This window comes from Anopheles aquasalis, chromosome 3, assembly GCF_943734665.1.
Source record: "Anopheles aquasalis chromosome 3, idAnoAquaMG_Q_19, whole genome shotgun sequence".
In the NCBI taxonomy this organism is placed as follows: domain Eukaryota; kingdom Metazoa; phylum Arthropoda; class Insecta; order Diptera; family Culicidae; genus Anopheles; species Anopheles aquasalis.
This window is the reverse complement of record NC_064878.1, coordinates 5,757,501-5,762,500: the sequence shown is the minus strand read 5'-3', so window position 1 is coordinate 5,762,500 and position 5,000 is coordinate 5,757,501. Positions and strand designations below refer to the sequence as shown.

The 5,000-nt window shown below is 49.8% G+C and overlaps 1 protein-coding gene across 3 annotated transcripts in view; it reads right to left on the bottom strand.

Annotated features, from left to right (window-relative positions):
• The window catches only part of LOC126575356 (hemicentin-1), an 18,928-nt gene extending 15,676 nt beyond the window's left edge, over positions 1–3,252 (bottom strand). Inside the window, exon 1 of one of the 3 annotated variants that reach the window (XM_050236005.1) lies at positions 3,116–3,252. The gene's annotated coding sequence lies outside the window, so the exon portion shown is untranslated. Of the gene's footprint in view, positions 1–22; positions 179–2,010; positions 2,225–3,115 lie in introns of those variants that run through there. The other 2 variants (XM_050236003.1, XM_050236006.1) reach the window with 2 other exon arrangements.
• Between the last annotated feature and the right edge of the window lie 1,748 nt (positions 3,253–5,000).

Below are 5,000 nucleotides of genomic sequence, written 5' to 3'. Positions count from 1 at the left end.
CCCCCTCCGGTCCCGGTAATACCTTTATGATACAACCATCTTTCGCTTCACCGGACATGCCAAGCCGCAAGGCCTACTCGACCAACACAAGGCACACACAACGACACTAGCCGCAGCAGCAGCAGCAGCATGCAACGGTGATGACACTCGTACGGCTTCTTTCGTAGCAGGCCATGGATCGCTCGAGTCGTCGGGTCAGCCAGCGTGTGGTGGCCCGATGCCCGACTTCTAAACCACTGGGGGCGTTAAGCCACCCACACAAAAGAGATGGAGAGAGTGCAAGATAAAGAGAGAGAGCACGCGAGATCGAGGAAAAGGCTTACCAGAACAGAGGCTTCAAGAAGGGAAAAAGGACTTGCTCTCTCGCATTTTGCCAACATTCCCTCTATCTCTCTCTTCCTCTCTCTCTCGTGCTGTACTATCTACTATCTCTTTAGATTCTTGTGTGTAGGGAACAATCCAATTTCCCGTGGATTTACGAGCCAGGGAAAACACTTTTCCACTCGTGGTCGTGAAAAGAACGTGTTTATCCTGACTGCTGCACGTGTACGTGTACAGGCGCGTGTATGTGTCACCAAAAGTACGCATTAAGGATTTGGTATGCCAGGAATGCCAGGAAGAGATCATCACTCCCTCCCCGTGCCCTCAAATGCCTTTGTCACAATACAGCGCGTGCTCCTCCATTGACACTTTTATCACCGACCAACCCGTGAGGTAGTAGTGATGGCTACGCAGAACGATGGCGGTACAGCATAACACAATCGTTCGGAGGAGTGGTTTGTTATTTGTTGTTTTCTTCCTGGCTTCTGCGACCTGCATTTGACACTTCTTGCTTCTCCTCGTTCTTCTTCCACTTTTGTTGCTTCTCCCTGGTGTTCCACTCGTCATTTTTCCTTTAAAAATAAAACTCTCGCGTGTGGCGCCGAAGCCAACATACATATCCTCGTCACGCACTCTACATGTATCTCGGCCAATGATCGATAGCATGGCTTGCTTGGTTGGTTGATGACAAATTTTGACAAGCCAAAGCCGCCATAAATGTCTCGCACGCTTTGACACCTTCATCTTCCACGAACAACTCGATGCTGCCACCGGATGCTGTCCCCTTTTGGACTTTAGAAACTTGGAGAGGAGGCGGGGAAGAGGGAACTTTCCCGGACACAATCCTGTGGTACGATCTTGTCCGGCCATTGCCATCAACCGGAACCTTCCACACCTCGCGGTGACAAACACCGTGCCGTGTGCGTGCGTTCGACAAGAGGATCCGTATCTAAATATAAAAAATACGCATCCATCCCCTGATACACCCCTTTCCGTCGATCCCACCCGCAGATCCGGTGTCTCTCTCTCTTCCACTCTCTCTCTCTCGCATTGCTGGCCATTCGATCGTGGCGGATCGTTGTGGTGCGCGAAAACCTGAAGTTCTATTTTTAATGTATGTCGCCACGGTTTCTGCCATCGTTCGTGTCACAATACACAGAGACAGACACAGACACCGGCGCACTCTCTGCTAGTGCCCGAGAAGATCGTGACTAAATCGGTTGATGAGACGATTTTCGAGTTTTCCACCCCGTCTTCTTCTTCTTCTTTTTTATCCGTGGGAATTTTCTTGCCGTGCCTCTTCTGTCGGTCTGTCTGTCTGTCTGTCTGACTGTGTTGGTGATGCTGCTGCTGCTGCTTCTGGTGGTTTGTTTCGCAAGAGATTCGTTTTTGATTACCCATCCCATCATGTTTCACTTTATGTCATCAGCAGCACATTACTGTCACGCGAATCACATGGCGACTCAAATATTTCAAACCCACACACATACAACATAATTGGAACCAGATTGACATCTCCCAGAACACCTTCCACAACGGAGTACACCGTGGAATTGTTCGCACACAAGGATTACAACCGAAATTTCCCTTAGCAGACGCCAACGATTACACTGGCCTGGCATTCCAGTGGCCCCATCGGTGTCTAGCTAGACGGCGACTCCTCTTCACATCACTCTTCATTATACACACCATCCGGAGGGGGGATCCTTTCGTTCTAGCTGCGCCAGACACACGCAGACACAGAGAGAGAGAGAGAGCGAGATACACACAGCAGACACAGAGGACAGCAACAATGGTCGCGTAGAAGGACGCGCGCACACCGCGCACCAAACACCGAACAGAGACGAGGACCGACGACGACTACTGCTGCTGCTGCTGCTGCTGCCACTGATTTTCCCGCAAGTCGCCCCAAACGTTTGGGGAAATGTGGCAGTTAGGGGCAAAGTGCTCATCGCGAAAAACGCGGGAGAGAACTCACTCACGCGCTTTCCTCGCACGCTCTCTCTCTCTGGCTCTCCTTCTGGCTCACTCTCTGGCGATGTCCTGGCACAGCAGCAGCAGCACCAGCAGCGGCGAGCATTCTCTATCCTCCACCAGCCCCACACGATTGAGATAAAATCAATTTTCACTCGCTATCTCCAGATCTTCTCCCCATGTATGTGTGCTCCCGCTCTCTCACGCTCCCTAACGAGCACTTTTCTGCTTTTGCTGCTGCTGCTGGCCCTGCTCGGTATTGATTTTATGAGCATCAAAAATTCACACACAAGCCACCCCATTGCCATCCTCCACCTTTCGCCTGTTCCCTGGTGGCGTGGGGGTTGCCCATTTTTCCATGTTTGGCCAACGGAATCATTAGTTTCAATCACCGAGAACGCCAGCACCGCTACCACAATGAATAATGCAATTTTCTAGCGTGGCTTTCACTCACCACCACCCTTAAAAGGGGTGGGCTAGGGGAGAGGTGGGAGTGACACACATTCCTAGTCCTGCTGGGCTCACACCTTAGCCCACCCCCGGGGGGAAACGGTTCTGTCTGGGCAGGATTCCTTCAATTGACACATCGCGTATTCCAGGATCAGGACGTTGGTAAAACTTGGTTGGTTGGTACTTTTCTGTCACACTTTTCTATCACTCCACAAACACCACAAACTCCCCCTTCCCCTGCGACTTGGTTGTGACGCGTTTGCAGGACATTTTCTCCCGGGATCTAGCCAGGTGTTAGGCAATCGGAGCTCCCGGAGCGCCTGACTGTCATGGTTAACGGAACTAGAACACCAGAAAGCAGTATGTGTACCAGCAGCAGAAGTAGAAGAAGTAGACACTAGCACTCCACTTTGAATGGCCACCCCCGGGAGGGACAAACAGCGAGCGAGCGGGCTGCGTCCTGGCGTCGAGAGAGTGTCGAGGGTTTTACTTTCGCTTTAATCGGCTGTTGAAAATAAACTGAAAACGGCACCAAATGACCCCATCGTACTGACTGGCACCCCATCAGAGATCGGGGAGAGTTGCGTGAGCGAGAACCGTGAAGCGAGAGCGCCAACCAACCCTCGCTCTATGTGAGCGGATAGCGTGAGAACACACCGGGGAAGACGGGGGAGACTTTCACGCTTCGGTGCACCGCCGTGCGTTCCGGCGGCGGGTTCTTGATCGTGACCGTGCCATTCCACTTACAGGTGTCCAGTAGCGGTGGCAGGAGCAGCAGCAGCAGCTGGCAGCGCGCGCATCGGTGAGGATGTTTTTTGCGGTCCTTTTTCGGGTCGTCGTCGTCGTCGAGGGAGCGACCTGCGGTCTAATGGCGGTAGAAACGGGCATCCCATCCCGTCGGTCGGTCTGTCTGGCTGTCGGTCAGTCGGTTCAACGGTCTGCATCGGGTTTCACCACCCACACGCACCGTTAGAATTTGCTGGAGAGAGAGAGAGAGTGAGAGTTTGTTTTTCGGGAATGTAGAATATTGTCCTGGATTCAGTCCACCATCTCCAGCCAGTCCGGGACAGGGCGAGGAATGATGATGCCCTCGGTAATGTCTTTGACCGTGCCAACGACCCGGCCGGATGGCCTCTAGAACACCTTATGACGTCGGTCGGTTCTGGCCGGAGTGTAGGTGATTAGGACAAGCGGGAAGGTTGCGCAAAGACGATTGAGACGAATCATTCGAGAAACACAAAAGGCTCATTAAGACTTCGCGGCTAGATTCGACTGGATGTCCGTATTGGACGCAGCACTGGATTAGAGCACCCCAAAGGCCACCACGTTATTGCGTTCGCTTTTATCGCGTGGGAAGATTCATGCATCCTGCCAACCGGAACCGTGACACTCCGGTGACTCGCGATACTGAGTCGCGCGATCCTCTCTCTCCCCTTTTCTGTGACGTTCCTTGTGTCCAGCTTAAAGTGTATAACAAAATGGAGAAAAATTGGGGGAGAATGATCAAGGCAGGCGACGAGAATTGCGCGCCTTTTTCAACCGATCTTCAAATGGGCTTTCCTTGCTTGTTTCTGACCAAATGGTCAACATAAAACAACAATTAATGTTTTGACAAATAAAAATAAAATAAAATAGAAATGACATGTAGGAAACGAAATGGTAAATTCTTTAACCAAAAGAGATGTTAACAAAAAGGAACGATAATTAATAAGCAATAACTAGCAAAAGAATCGGGACTATAGGAGCCAAGGAGCACCTGTAAACTTGTTTGACAATTTAACTCTGTCTCATTCGAAACTCCTTTTCCCCTAACTTTATTGTTTTTATGTTATTTTATGATGCGTTAAGGGGGGACTTCGGTTTTTATTTTTTATTTGTGACACATATTATTAACATTTTTCCCTGAATGCTGATCCTTTCAAGAACATTATGTAAAATTTTTGGGCCAATCGAGGCAAAACTGACCAAGTTGTAGATTTTTAAAAATCCGCGTTTCATACAAGGCTCCATGCAGCTCGCTACTTTGAAGAGCGTTTCCCTAAACCAACGTTTTCAAAGTCGGTGCCCATCGTTCTGTAAAAACTACTGGACCGATCGTTTCGAAATTTTTAACAGATAATCTGTACACTTTTTTCCAGGTAGCCCCGTCGAAATATCATGAAAATTGTTGATATTTTTTTTTAAACAATTATGTAAAGATCGTTCTTTTTGGCAGAATCGCAAAAAGCATCACTTTTTCAACTTCAAAAATCTGC